At 39.7% G+C, this 16,390-nt stretch overlaps 1 protein-coding gene and 1 long non-coding RNA gene across 5 annotated transcripts in view; one reads left to right on the forward strand and one right to left on the reverse strand.

Annotated features, from left to right (window-relative positions):
• Positions 1 to 16,390, forward strand: part of LOC122575688 (fibroblast growth factor receptor homolog 1-like) — a 110,675-nt gene that overhangs the window by 48,555 nt on the left and 45,730 nt on the right. Inside the window, exon 1 of one of the 4 annotated variants that reach the window (XM_043745000.1) lies at positions 1,724 to 2,157. The exons of the other annotated variants lie outside the window; for them this stretch is intronic. The gene's annotated coding sequence lies outside the window, so the exon portion shown is untranslated. Of the gene's footprint in view, positions 1 to 1,723; positions 2,158 to 16,390 lie in introns of those variants that run through there. 4 annotated transcript variants of the gene reach the window in all.
• LOC122575703 overlaps positions 1 to 16,390 on the reverse strand; it is an 81,781-nt gene that overhangs the window by 15,102 nt on the left and 50,289 nt on the right. The gene's annotated exons all lie outside the window — the stretch shown is intronic.

Below are 16,390 nucleotides of genomic sequence, written 5' to 3' on the forward strand. Positions count from 1 at the left end.
CTTGATATTTAGTCGAAAGATTTTCTATTGTTGATGATATAATACGTCCTTTATTGTTCGTAAGAAAATCGCAGGTTATAAAAATAAAAATCAATAAGATACAGTAAAGAAAAATTTTGTCCATCATTGTATTGAGCGTTAAAAATTTTCTGTCATACAGACTTGTATCTATAGATGTATTATTACACGTTATATATATATATATATATATACAATAATTTAGCACGTATTGCAAACGAAACTTTCTCATATCGGTTACCAAAGTTATGTTAGCAGTGCTTGTAATTTTATTGGAAATCGTTGACTCGAACTCGTCAACTTCCGACGAGATCCTGCAGCTTTAATTGATCAACTTATTTCAGTATGAATGAAGATAATTATACCCGTGGCGAAATGTTCGAAACTCGTTCTCGATGAACGGTATAAATCTCTTAGCAGTTGATTCGGATCAACCGGACTCCGATCAGGTGTAACTGAGTATAACATAACTGAGTAACCAAACATATGTTAATGCCAAGACAGGTGCCAGTTGCTTCGGGTATCAACGTTACGGATTATAGAATCGATTAGTAAGTCGAGTATACGGACAAAAGATTCGTGTTTCAATCTCCGATCGAGATATTCTAGTCAAAATCCTTATGTTAAGTTTGTTTGACTTAATAGCGTTACATATGTAAGTAGACTACTTAGGCGATGCTTGTTCAAAATGAATCGCTGATTTCGTTTCGATAACCGAGAAGAGAGAGTTTCTAGATTCACTGGAATGCTAATCGCAATCTAGGATTCGACAAATTAAACGGTAACTCTATCTTGAATTACTTAAGAATGCTTCAAGAGATTAATATTGAAAATTTGAAGATACAGAAAGTATGACAGTTGCAAAATCATTGCACGCCTAATTTGATCCATAGTTTATTATATATAATTAAAAGTTCAAAGTTTGTGCAAACCAACGTATCGAATTATGCACATATAATTCGATAATTATATCAAAAATTGGATCTATTACGTATCTTCACTTTAACGTCGAACAAATCCCAACGTGAAAAATCTAACTATTTCCCAATTTATTCATACCAAATTCCTCCTAATTTTATAACACACCAATGAGTCAACAACTCCGTTACATGAAAACGTGAACACCCAAAAGCCAAAAGACTGTAAATTATCTCAAATAAAAATAACCGATCTCTTCATCTACCCACGCATACATCTTTACAATACTAAAAATTCTTCACCGCGAAACTACACATAACGCAACTACTATATAAAAGAATTATACCTCCCATACCGCTCATCCTTACGTTTAACGCCTAACAAGTCCCAACGACAAGGACTGAATTTATTCGTACCAAAGTTTCTCGTAATTTTATCGCGCACCGACACAGTCAATAACTCCATTACATCGAAACGTGAACACCGAGAAGCCAAAAATTTCCTCAGATTCTCGTACAAATAACCCAACCCCGCACCCACTCGTAGCCACCCTCGCAAATCTCTGACAAGTCGCTCACCCCACACGTGAACTATCGCACGAAGTTCGAAGTCGCAAGCATCTACTTACCCCCACTCACGTGACGCACGGGAGCCCGCGCACGTGAGTCGAACCGCGTGTAGGACCGATCAATGGGTGGCCAATCAGGTTGCGCGGCGCGCGAGCGTAGGGACGCGCATGCGCAGCGGCAGGTACGACACGCGGCGCGGGCCGCTGGCTGTCAGACGAAAACGTGCCACCGGCAAACAAGCATCGCGCCGTCTCAGTGGTGTGTTTCTGTTAGCTGTGTGTTGTCGCGGGTTTCTTGGCCGACGGCTGAACAACGAGAGACCACGACACGGGGTCAAGAGACCGTGTCGCGTTCTGTCTGTCTGTCTGTCTCGCGTCGCTTCTTGTGACTCTGTCCTTGTCGCGCTCGCACAGTTTGCCCATCAATGGGCCCGCGGTTTCTGTATCTGCTCGATCGCTCGTACGGGCGACGTCTGCCCAGGAAACTGTCCATTACGGGCAGCGGAGAACGCGTCTAGCGGAGTGAGGAAACAGAGAAATGTGCGTGTAGTTCCCTTTGGTTCGACATGATTTCAGCCTGTGTTAAGTATTAGTGAGACTTATCGACGTGCTGGCTACATTGGAAATCGATCGTCGTCGATTATTGTTTGGTGGTAAGTAGACAAATTTTTAGATATAACTTCTTGGGGGTGAATTTAGGTTACGGAAACGAGAGTTCGTGGAAATTTTGGTTTTTCGATCTGTTTAATTTTAGCGAAAGGTAGTCGATTCTTTGTGCAAGTTCGAAATATTCTGTGCTGATCCTTGGCTTCAAAACTGTTGACAAGTATTGATAAAGAAAATATTTTTTAATAGTAAAATGTTGCTTTTTTTGAAACTTAAAGGAAGCTTCTTATGGAATATCTTTAAATTTGTCAAAAGAAATTTTTCAAGTGTTTTGATCAACTGTATCTGCTCCATCAATGAATATAACTCGGATACACGATTAATATTCAATTCTCAAAAAACAATTTATTTCCATAAATTAAATTTTTACAAAGAAGCGACGTGAACAAAAAAGATTCCAAAATAGATTTTTTAAAAAAATTTTTTATATCATCACGTTCCTTTACCTTCTAATTTCTCTTAATTAAATAAATAATCAATCTCACTTTCGATCAGCTCATACATATATATAATTATACCATTATCGTTTCTTACAGCGGAACAAAATAAATTTGAACACAAATATTTCAATATGAAAACTCTATAAATTTTCTTGAACGAAACAATTTCACCGCACTTGTAACTTTCTCCTCTAAGCCCTTATTTTGATCCGATGGAAGTCAGCAGGGCGCAAAAATAAAGTTCTCTATCGAGTAAACCGAGTAAAAAGCAAAACCTCGTGTATCACGTTCGATCGGATTTATCTATCTTTACAGCTAACGAAAGGAAAAAGGAAAAACGAATTGGAAGTCGAAGCGCCGGTATTTACATTTAATTGACAGTAAGTCGATGATTTACTCGGCCGTAGCGAGCCGTAGTTGTAAAATTTCCTCGAACGCCCGGATATTCTTGTCCCTGCTACCGAGTGTTTTATTAAGCGGGCATATTGCTCGCTTCTTGCGACCAGTCAGCCGATAAGAAAGTATCAAGTGGTCTGGGAAAAAGCTGGGAGTGCCGTTAAATTAAGTCACACTTTTCCACCGGCCTTTTCCACTTGCTCGCTGTCTAACCATAACTAACTCTGAATGGTCACGTTTGATCGTGATACGATTTTATACTATTTTATATTTATATAGTCTCGTTTGTACTTGCAAATTTCCACGCCACTAAGCTGTAAGAAACGATTAGAGTGGCTGTCGAACACGAATTATGTATCGTTTCCTTACTTTACGATTTTGCCCGCTGTGTTTATTGTATGCTTACTTTTACGATTACGACATATTAATTCTTTAGCTATGATACCTTTACAAGCGTTTGTAGTGTATCGATCAGAACAGTATTTTTAGTAATATCGGGAAACGTATTTTATGTTTACACGAAATTATTAGTCGAATTTTTGAATATCGGATCATGGGATGAAAGTAATTCTACGTTATAGAGAGCATTTACGTGTAATTAAACTGCAGATATTTATGCAAATCCATATTTTTACGAGAAATGGTAATTACGGTAATTATAATGAAAGTGGCATGAAGTTCTACGAACTGCATTGCGTTCGTGCAATTTATGTAAGTGTTTAATCCACATTCGATGATTTAAACAAATTCCTTGTATCGAATCCACAACTTTCCTACGAAATTTCCGATCATTTTTTATAGTGCAAAACGACATTCTCAATGTGCGAAGCAATTCTTGTCTAATAATTTAAAACATTTCATAAAATTCAAACATAATTTCGCTCGATATTGCCAACTTAAACCGACGTTGTTTCACAAAGTAACCTACATCCTACGATTTAAGCCATAAGCTTAACAACTGATTTTGATAAATTAGCAATAAATTTGACAAATCTTAAACATAGCGAGACTGAGACGTAGACTGGCATCGTTGTGTCTTCAATTAATCCAACAATTCAGACTACTTCGTGACTTTTCTTACAAACTTTCTTACAAACCTTCCAACCAGTTTCTGCAACTGAGAATAGAACGATAGAACCCTAACGACATTCCTAAGCCGAATTCGTACATTGTTTCACCGTGTAATCGCAAATGGAACGAGAATGAAAGTCGCTGCGTTGTTCATCGACCGCGCTCCTCCAAAAACAGCGTAAATTCTGTTTTACGGAAGTTTCCCACGAAACTTCCAAGCAGCCTGAATTTTTCTAGCTCGAAAATAGCGTCTCCTCGTTTACCGAAGCATCCTGCAGGCTGGACACTTAAAAGTCGACGAGCCGCTTGAAACCATGTGACTCGCGAGTGCGTCCTTACGAGTGCGGAAGCGAGATAGGTTTTTGCAGAGGACGCGTTCTGCTCAGCCGAAATTCATTTTACGCGCTGCGGCGCCTCGTGGGTCTCGTTTCAGGGAAGTGCCTTTGTGACCTGGTCCCCTTCCTCTTTCTTTCGCTCCTGTCACCCGAAACATCTGCTCAACGGGAGCACTAGAAACATTTCTTTCCTTTTTTCTTCATCGCGCAGCCTCCGTGTTGGAACAGAGCGCGCCTTATGTCCCCCATGGACCCCCATGGAAAAAATACAAATCACTTCGTTAACCGACGAAAATTTATATTCCTCTCGACATCGTTAACAACCATAGCAGGACGAAGAGACACGCTCTTTTTCTTCCTTGTTCTTTTATGTTAATTGTATTTGAGAAAGAAGGGAGAAGCGTCGCGACGAAAATTTACTGGATATTTTAGATGGAATTAATTGGAGAATCGAGTGTTTAGTCTTTTCATAGATAAGCTTAGCTAACGAATAATAATCAGGCAGTTAATAATTATTGTACAGATAAGTCGCACATACGCTGTGAATTTTCGAAAACGCGTTACCAGTGGTCCACACGAAAATTCTTGTGCTAGGCTGATAACGTTATCGAATATTATCCAACCGTCCTAACGAAAACGTACCTGCAACCGTGAGCAGTCCCTCGTTGCTGATAAAAGCCCAAAGATAAAACGTACTTGAGCAAACCGAAGGTAGAAGATTTTGATAAAGAACGTTACGTCTCGTTATCGCGCAACGGAGGGTGAAAGACTGACATTTCTCTGATTGACCATTTTCTACGTGATCACCTTCACATTCCATCCCATACGACGACGCATCGTGTCACATCTCGTACAGAAAAATAAAAGCGAAACAGGTTTATCATCTTTGTGTATGTAAATTACTAAATAAAATCACAAAATAATAAAAATTGCAATAACAAATATGAATGTTCTTTCATATAAAATACCTTCCAAGATTCTGTAAAGCATATTCTGAATTAAACCAATTCCGAACGTAGTACAAATATGATACAGAGGAAAATGTATCAAAGATATTCGGGCCCAACTTTCCGCAATAATAATTCTAAACAAAATAGTCTCTATCTTCTTCCGTTTCCAACCTATACCATTTATAACTAACTTATTCTAACTCCAAGCTCTCGAGCAAATTTCTCCTCCTCCCACTAATTCCAGGAACATCTACTGACATTTCTATTAATATCTTCAACACACCGCAGCAATTAAAAGTAACGATAAAAATTCTGTCAAACAGCCACGCGTCAAACACAAATCGATTACCATAAATCAACCAGGTGAATGCTTAAGAGCATTACATAACCTCTGCTTCGATCAGAATTGAATAACAAAACCTCTCTCCCCGATCATTATTAATTTTATGACAACAGAAAGCAATTGTATGAAAGTAGGTACTATATAAACAAACAGTCATCGATTATAGCAGAAAACAAAATATGTAAAAAAGAGAAGAAGAAGAAGAAGAAGAAGATGCGTCGATTGCAAGCAGTTAGGAGAGGCGTTGAAGGAACTTGTGAAACGCCTGCTTTCCGCTTAATTCGCCGGTGAATTCACCACGCGATCACACATTGACGATCGTGGGCACAAAATGAATATTCCACTATCACGCGCCGCACTTCCCTGTTCACCGTACCCTTCGCTGGTTTCTCTTCTGGACGCGGCGCACGTTCCATCAGCCTTTTGTTATTCACGCGGCTGTACGCTGGAGTGTCCCTTTTTAGCTACCCATGCCAGCTAAACTATCACCGACGCGTCCTTCTTATTCTTCTTTTTTCTTCTGCTTCTTCCCCCGCGTCGGAATAAAACGCTGCATGGAACGAGATTCTCCTGCTCTTCGATCTCCACTTCGTCATTGTTACTTAATTTCTTGGCTGTTTTGGCGACTTTGAGGTTAGGTTCCGCGATGGGGTGAGCTTTGTTCTTTTTGTGGGTTACGTTCGTCCGTGGAACGAGATTCTCCTACTCTTCGATCTCCTCTTTGAAGTGCTCGCTTAATTTTTTCCATATATTGGCGATTTTGAGGTTAGGTTTGGCGATGGGGTGAGTTTTTGGTGTTTTTGCGGGTTGCGTTTGGGGAAATCGAAAGGCTGGGAGTTCGGGGTATTTAGAAATTGTAGAAGCGTGACATTTTTAAAGCTGATTGGATGAATCGTTGAAGGCGGAGAGTTTTTCATTTTGTAACGGTGGTTCGAGATATCTGGAATGATAAAGGTAGCTGTGTCGAGGTTCTCGACTTTTAACTGGCTTTGAAACATTAGCCTGAATTTTTTGAAATGGTACATTGACGTGCAAAGCTTCGACTTATTCAAAATTTAAAGATCGGGAATTTTTAATTAACTACATTATTAAAAGGAGCAGGTGTGAAAGTTTAGAATAGCATTTTAACTTACGAACTAATTAAGGCGGCTATGTCAGTGTCTAAAATAGAGAATCGATTAATTTAGTGAAAATACTAAATTCGTGAATTGTCTTTCCAACTATTTACATTTTTAGAAATTATAGAAATTGCTCATTGAAGATCAATTTATTATATACCGAAATGTTTGGGACTTGCGAGTAATATTGCAGGTATAAATCGCATAAAACAGGCACTATAACATTTACCCACGCAGAGTACCTATCATAGGATCGACACAAAGGTACGGAATAATCGAGTTACAATCACACAAACCCTCGAAACGGGATCCCTCGGTATTCACCGCGCGTGTTCATCGTGTGAAATGAACCTCCAAAAATCCCCTTTCTTTCACCAAAACCATCCTATTATTCCGCACACGATCGTTTCCGATAGAATCGGGCACCGTTTCTCCCGAAGTGAACTCGCAGCCCACAAAAGGAACCTCCTTACGATTCCCATAAAAAACGACACACGCGCATACTCCACTCTAACAACTTTCTTACGTAGCCTGAAAACATTTCAATGTCGACATACCGTCCCACGTAAACCGTCCCTACAAAAGCGTAAAAAGAGAACAAGAAGCGAGAAAGAAAAAATATCCGAGAAATTCTCCGAGTCTACTAAATCCAAGTCACCATTCCTTGAAATTCCATGGTATAACTTAGCTAGCTTCTATAAAGAGACGACGTCTATTGGAAGGCGTATTTGAACATAAGGGGAGGACTGAAAGGTTGGACAAAATCATTCTTACGTAATAGACAGCTACTGTCACAGTATGGCGATAAATGGCATTAAAACAATCTGTTCGTAGCTGTACGAAGCCTATTCGGTCTCGACGGATTCGCCAAGTTCGATCGAAGATCTCCTTGTTCGGCGGTTCTCGCGATCGTCCAACGACGATAGAGAAGCCCGTGATGCGCATAGCGATACGTTTTGGGAACGTGCTGCGCCTCGCGAGCTTTTAACCACAAAGGAGTGGGGGCACAGAGATGACGGAGTGGGGGGACGCGCACGTCCCTGGAATATTTTAATCGCGAACGAACGTTTGGGATCGCAGTCGAGCCGCGACGGTTCGCGCGTTAATGGTAGTCTATTTTGTCGTCTGTAATGCTGTTTTCTAGGTAAACATCGGAGATTCGTGGAGGGAATGACGATAACATCGTGGGTGTAATCTGTATGAGCAGCTTGTTACTTTGCGTGGCGCTAGCATGTATAATTTTCTTCTCGCTAGAAAGTTTTGGCTTTTGTTCGTTGATTTCATCCGGTGATACTGTTAGGAAGTATTGCGTGTGTATTGGTTGTATCGTTAGGTCGCTGATTGTACGACGATCGATAAACAGTTTGTTTCAGATTCTTAGCTTTATATCGTAATATAATATAACGTTGCGTTATGAGGCGTCACTTTGTTCTACGTATTTGTTAAAATTTATCTTACTTCTGCTGATAATGACAATGGCACTTGATATACCAACGTTGTAAATTGGAAACATGACGTTTTGCATTTGTTGGAATATCGAGAGTTACGAAGAGTCGTTAGAAACGTCGCGTGTAAATTATCCACGAGTATGATCTTTAAAGATACAAGTATTGCTTCTCGAAATCTTGCGATTAAATTGCTATCGTGCGTTCGATGATAAACGTTCTAATACGTATGCTGATAGTAAATATCGTAAATGTTACTACAAAAATAACGATTAAACCAAATACAAACGTAGCTGGATCTTTGTATGACAGTTGCGTTTACATTGTGGTCACACTTGGATTTTTATACGCTCGTAAAATGCACATTACACTCTCTATATATGCAAAACTCTTAACACATACTGTTTACAGTGACCCTTGTCTTAAGCTGCGTGGTACACATTTTTATGCACAGATCCCCTTGTCGCTCGGAATACTCGTACGACAACTATACTCACCAGATAGACCTTGAGACTCTTTAAATCCTAGTTTCTATTCTTTTTACCTGGTCACTGACAGAAAAAATGTCACGACCTTTTCCTCCTCCGATTCATCTTGCAATTTACGAATATTTATTACGACGATATTCGCCATTATTTATGATAAATAAATTGACGGAACTAATTTTGTTTGTTCTTCGAAAAATTCCACGTTGATTATGCACGATATTTGGACGATGAAACGTGGAAGTTTACAGAAAGAAAGGCTCGTAATATAATTGAAATATTTCTCTTCGCCCTTCGTAATGTAACGAGTAATTTTATGACCAAAATGATGAGTAATTTTTCACAACAACGTACGTTCATCGAGCCCTCGAGAAATCACGAAAATATCTGGAAATAAATTGAAATGACCACGTCGAGAGGACGAGAAGTGGTAAAGACCACTTTTTCGGCAACGTTCGCGTTAAGCTGGCGTACGCTGACTTCATCCTCGCCGGCCATAATTCATTACACCATTTCGGCCGCGTATATTACACACCGGGACGCCTTGTTCCGAGTCGACCTCTCCCTAATTTAATGCCGGTATTTAGTCTACGGTTCGCAGCACGCGCTGAACAAAACCGTGAGCCGAAAATCAAGAGCAGACGTGAAATTACCGAAAACGTGCTTGGAAACGAACCGTGCTGCTCTTGTTTCGACTTCGATTCGCATGTGAGGAGCTTTGTTTCCTAGTCCGCGTAGGCTGAAATTGTTGCCCTTGGAGGACGAAAGCAGAGACTCGTTCACGCGAAACACGCGTCTCTTAATCGGAGATTGATTTCCGAGTGACGCGTGGAAGAAAATCTTCCAGTTGAAATATCCAGAGATGAGATCATTCTTTGGAATATTACGAATTTGGTCATTTCTAATACAAATCACGATACGATTATTTGGGTTCTAAATTAAAATTACACCCTCCCTCAAAGGATCTTTCTTTTCATAGAAGACCTTGCAACAGGATGAAAATCCTCTGCCACAAAAATGCGCATTCTCCGCTCTAATTTGCCAAATTAGCTGGACAAATTGTAAAGTACAAATTAAATAATTAAAAAAAAAAACCCCAAGCCAAAAATGAAACGAAAAACAAGAAAGAAAACGTGGGAGAACTCCCTTTAATTAAAATGATTTTGAATCGAAATTACACGATAAAATCCTTACACGAAACACTTTGCAACATGATGAAAATCAAGATTAAAAACCAGAAAACCGGGCAAGATCAAAAGAATTCTGAACACCCCATATACACAGGAGACATGGCCTAAGAACGAGTGGACCCACGGAAGGCCAGAAGGAACAAATCTCACCGGCGTTTCCAATGGCCGTTCTGTCGCGAGATACAAACAGAATCCATCGTTAATTCCCGCCATAAAATCGTCCGTATCATGGAAGGGAATTCTAAATGTTTCTACCGTTACCATACAATCCTTTTTACGATTCGAGCCGCCATTCTCTCCCCCCTATACTCTTCCTTTCAGTCTCGTCTTATTCCGCCTTCTTTTTTTCCACGATTTTTACGACCTCCCGTTAAAAGCATCTCACCTAACAAAATATAAAAGTGGCGCGGGAAGCGAAACGCGTGCGGCGTGAAAATTCTTGCGGTACGCGCACGTGAAAGGCTTCATCCCAGAGGTTGTTGTTCGCTGTCTTTGTTCATTGGCGACCGGTGGAACAGCTCAAATATTGATCGAGAGAACACGTTCGAGCTTCTCGTCTTCACGAGTCGAATCTCCTATTCTTCCAGCAAAGAATATTGTTCAGTGGATCAGGATGGCGAGGTCGAAGATGCATTCCGTAGCAGAGTGCACGGTAAATATGGGAACGAGTCACTGCAAACACGCAGTCGAAGATGATGAGATCATTGCAACGTCTTCGCTTCGTTTAATTTGTATTTGCAATCGCAAACCGTGGGGTGACAATTGGAAAATTCGATTGCGTTGTATTTGAGAATTTTGCGAAGATCGATATGACTTCGTTCTCCTGACGTTTGCCTGGGACAATGAACATCGAGACACTGGAATTTTTCAAGTCTTTTGGACGATCCGGATATTATTTAATCATCGTGGAAGATTAAGCTGACTTTTTGGTTGATCTTTAGCCGAGAAAGTGAAAATCGAGGATTGCAGTTTCTTTTGGATGATACTTGGTCATCGTAGAAGATCGGAGTAAGTTTTGGCTGATGTCTGAATTAGTTGGGAGATTGGAAAAACGAGGATTGGAATATTCTGGTTATTTTTAGTGACGTTTCAATGAAAATTGAAAAGTCGGCTAGACAGAAGATAACAAACCGGGGGAAATATTTCTTTCACCCGGTGAAATCGTGAAAGAAAAATATTCAGACCACCCACGAGACCTCGCAACTTTCCCCATACGAGCAGAATCCCATAGAGTTAGAAGGGATATCTACAGTAAGCGGCTTACTGCAAAGATCGACACCCTTCCGAATATTTTAGGATAACACTAACCTGACACAACCTTTTCCCCGCATAATTTGTCGATACAATCGGTTTCCGTTTCTCGTGCTTTCCTATGTCTTTCAAGCATATGGCAAAATTTCCAAATTTTTATTTCAATTAATAATTATAAACCGAACAATGTTAAGTTTCCAGCTAAATTAAGTTGAAATTTGAAGTTTAACATATTCTGCCATTTCTTTCATATACTTTCAATGCCAATTTCATCTAACCCCCATATATACTGGGGCACTTAAAATAACGTTTAACAGCACGTAACATCTCAGCAATCTCCGATCAAGTCAAAGCTCGAGCGTAAGTCTGTTACGTTTCTTTCATCCAACCACATTTATCTAACGTTGGAAGATATCTTCATAGTCTGAACGAAATATGAGAAAATATCGATATTTTCGTTAAATATCTTCTCACGGCACTGCAGATCCTCTTAGCTCGCCGTAATGAGAACGATCGATACCAAATTCGCGGACTATAACGAGCTAAAATTTCGTTATTGAAATATCTGCGAAACTTGTCAGCAAGTTGTTTCTTTTTTTTATTATTTAATTCGTACTTTACAATTCGTCCAGCTGGACGGTTGGTAAATTTGTCTAACTTAATTACTAAATAACATGTGGATGGCTGCCCTCAGCGGGATACCATCTTCAGCAAGTTGATTCAATTTCGTGCTACCAATCAAAGCATAAACAACATCGAAGAGAAATAAAATAAAAAGACGAAATAAACGAGAACTACTACCCAGTCCTCGACGAAACCAGAAGAAGAAGAAGAGACTCGTTTAAGAAAGTGTACCACCTTCCCAGCGCGAAGAGAGAAAAACGAAAAAAGGCGAGCACCATAGCGAGGCAACGTCAAGACTATATGAAAAGTTGCTCTCAAAGGGACACTGAGAAGCGAATTGTCGCGGTCCTGTAGTGTGTATAGTCCAAGTAGATTTACAAAAGGGAGCGTAGAATCGTAGCAGCGGTCGGACAATCGAAAGAAAAGATTCGCTGGTGGCGCGCGTTGGCGTGAAATAGCCACGTCGATGGACGTGGCGTGGGGCTGTGGCGGAGCACGTGCTTCCGGTTTACGGCTCACCCAGTTCTACGGTTTATGGTGGAGGATTTATGAGCCGGGACACGGTTCACGGGAGCGTTGCCTTCCAGAAAACCAGGCTGCACCTTCCACAGACCCCTTTTCCCTTCTTTCTTTCCTTTTTTTTCCCTTCCTCTTCCTTTTTCTTCTTTTCCCTTTCTCGTTTTCTTCCTCCGCGCTTCCCTCTTTTGATCCAACGCCGACAAACACGCACACGCGGTGGGTGGATGGGATTTCTTGACCGCGAGAAACGACTTCGATTAGACTCCCGAGTCGAGGGAACGATGCTCCACCCCCGCCTTCCAATCGCTTCGTAAATTCTACTAACAATAAGGACGTGCTTTGTGCTCGGAAATCGATACCATTCTTTACGACTTGGCACCTTATTTTCTTCTTTTTTTCTTCTTTTCGATGTTCTCGCGGTGAGGATAGGCCTCGTGTCGGTCGGAGATCGTTTCGGTATTCGTTTCTCGAGGTTTTCGGGGTCTTTTCGACTGGAAGATACGTACGGAGCGTGCGCTATTTGTAGGATGAGATAAGCTGAGCGCTGAATTTACGAATTATAGAAATCGATAAGTATAATATAGCGATATAATAAAATACAATAACGCGATTGACGCGTATAATTGATATTGGGTTGGCAACTAGGTGGTTGCGGATTTTGTCATCAGATGGTAATGAAAAAATCCGCAATCACTTAGTTGCCAACCCAATATAACGAGGGATTCACAATGAGGTATTAAGCAACGAATTAATTGTTCCTTTAATTAGGAAGTGTCTATTTGCTGGATATAACGGTAAGTCGACTTACTACTACTTAATTATATAATATCCATTAGTTTGTATAATTATACTATCGCTTTGTGAAAGATTCTTAATGTTACCTTTCTAGAAAGAAGTTGGTGTTAATTGAAAAAGATACTCCGTACATTGCTGAAAAGTGCGTTAGAAACCCTTGGAAGAATTACTTTTTGTTCGATTTATATAACAAGATAGTAGGTTGTTGCTCCTAATTGCAAATTCATTGTCAATTTGTTTGCTTTGATAAAAAATGAATAATTTAAGTAAGGAATTCGCATACCTCTGTAGGAGAGTGGAGTATCGCGCGATAGCTGTTTTCACCTTAGCCATACGACTGGAAAACGGGAACACGGCCGAGTTCAACGTCAGAATTTTAATCCGTTGTCCGACAGTCCTAGAGAATAGACATTACGACGATGCACATGGCTCGAGACGAGGATAGTAATGCCAGAGTGGAAGCTTCGAACTATCAATTTCTTCCCGCGCTTCATTTAAATAATATGGAAATGAAAGAAGACGGAGGCCGTGGGATGACTGTAATTTCAAAGGATTCCAATTTTTTGATCACAAAAGAGCGCAGCTAAATCTCTGTGGCGGTGAAAGGTTGCGCCCCCGAGAATCGGTAATTAAGGGTTTCGAATTTTAACACTTTGAGCTGAGCTTTTACGGCCACACAAATTTCTATGGCCAGTCTTTTAAATTGTTTCTGCACACTTTATTCTGTTTCTCCTCTTTTCTTTTTTTTTTTTTTTTTAATCGGGTAAATACAGTTTGATGAAATTATATGCATTACAAGCGATCGACAGTTCGATTTATATTTGTGATAATGAAAGTTTCCGTACCGGATTTGGAAAATATTCCTACGTGTCTCTGATTTTTCGAAAATCAAATTAATATAGTTTACTTAAATCGCCTGTATCGCAACGTTTATTTAAAACAACATATTTATTACCGTAAAAGTGTGTATATGGAATATTTCTAAATACTAAAATAATAAAATAAATGAATAATTTTGAAGAACGAAATAAGACACTAAACATATAGGAAAACTGATTCCAAGAATCCTCATCTCTCTAAGCATCAAACGTAATTTCCCAGCGAACACTTGAGGAGCTAAAAAATTCTTTACCCTCCGACAGAAAATTTAACTAAAGCCAAGAAAAATAAACAATTACGGAACAGTAATAAAAGAAGAACATTCAGAGTTTCAACTTTGCTCCACAAAATACTCCTTTTAACTACCAAAACAAATTCCCCCTGTTTCTCCCATAAAATCCTAGAATTTCCATCCAGCTAGCTCCTACCTATAAACATAACCTAGACCAGGCGCCAAGCCTCCCCTTAGTCGCCATTAAACCTGTAAAAGTCGATTTAAACACAAATATCCATCGAAGGAAACGCAATTAGCCAAAAAATCTTTACTACCTGGTGTCCAATTAACGAAACAATGAAGCTAATGCTGTTTCCGTGTAAACTAACCTCTCACGATAACGCGAGCGCGCGTAAATTCAAAAGACCGGGGACGAAGGAAGACCAGAAAAGGTTAAAAGGGAAGAAACTAACGAAGGAACAGAAAAACCAAATTTTCTCGCACGGATTAAGGTCATAACATTATCTTCGCGCGATTCTCTGGTGGAAAAGTCATTGATTTAGGCGCGGACCTTTTCTCTTTTTACCTTTTACGTTTCTATGATAATCGTTCCTCGACCCGCGGCCATTTTTAATGGACAGTACAATAGATATTTCTGGCGTGAAGTAAAATTAGTTGTAATTTGAAAAATGAAACATTGAATGAGACTTTCGTGAGTTTGGAAAATTACAAAGATGATATTGCGACCATTTTTATAATTCCTTTTACCAACATTGTGCGTTTAATAATTAACAAGTAATTTTGCTTGCAAGCTACCGAACAATGTTTCGTCTTTCGCGAGTATTCCTGAAAGTTGTATTATTTTCAAGATGCTCACATGTGCGATATAAAAAAAGACATGTATGTGATTCCATCGTCGATTGAATAGCGGTCCTCGAAAGGAAAAACTCTTCAGGCTGAAAATCACAAAGGCGTGGAGGGGATGCGTACGGTTTACTGGTCGAGACAAGGCGTATTTCGAGGCTGGACAAATTGAATGAAATCGCTTGAACCTGTTCCTTGGCCTCCGGGGACCACCCGTAATTATCGTGACGTAGGTCAGGATTTTGATGGCGTCCGGCAAGGTAGTAATTTGAAGGTCGACGCCGACACTCTCTCGCTCATTCCTCCGAGTATTTATTAGCTGCGCGCCTTCGAATTAATTCCTAAGACCGATAAAGTGTAAAAAGAGAAATTCTAACATTAAGGAAGCTTGGGAACTGTGATTCTAGGTGATTTATGGGGAAATGGGGAAGAGCATTTTTCTTTGTTTCTCCCCGTTTTGGGGCAAGTGGAGATTATCTTGAGGAATGACAGATTTAATACCAGGAATACTATGGTGGTTTAAAAAAGCAATTCGTAACTTTTTTCGAGTAGAAAAATTAGAAATTCTATAGATTTCACGATGAAATTAAGCGAATTTTTGGCCACTTGAATGACTTTTCACGAAGCTTGTTCTTTTGTATTGCTTTTCATTCTGACTTCCTATCAAGTATTGAAAGTACCTGCGACGAAACGTGTGTAATAATAATTCAATTTTAAATTGCCACATATGGAAATTTGATTATTCCTCACGATGTTACGCGAGTCGAATATGATTAATTGCGCGCATTTGTAAATTATTTAATCGTCGTGTTTGCCTGGTAAATTATAGTAATATCTCTTCATCAAATATCACTAATTACTAAATATCATATTCCACGAATAATATATAATAAACGGAACGAACTTGAAAATTAATTATGTTACAAATTGGAAGTCGACTTGTTACGATGTGCTAAAAAATAAATGGTGAAATACCAACGCAAAACAATGCAACGAAACGCTATATAAATCGAAAATATTGTAATAAAGAAGATGAAAAACGAAACGAACGCATACGAACATAAAAGCTGAAATAAAAAGCGCTGCAGCGCATCGTCAAAAATACCGTAAAGAAACGTGAAAACAGGATAGAAAATAGAACGAAAAGAGAAATAAACACGTCGTTAACCGATGGGAAAACGTGCCCGACTCGCTACTTCTTTTCTGCGCCGCCCCCGCCTTTCGAGAACGTCGATCTCCAGCGGCGATCCTGGCGATCGACCAGATCGGCTTCGAAAAACGTGTTCACCGGTCACGAGGAA

This window comes from Bombus pyrosoma, linkage group LG15 (genome assembly GCF_014825855.1).
Source record: "Bombus pyrosoma isolate SC7728 linkage group LG15, ASM1482585v1, whole genome shotgun sequence".
NCBI lineage: Eukaryota > Metazoa > Arthropoda > Insecta > Hymenoptera > Apidae > Bombus > Bombus pyrosoma.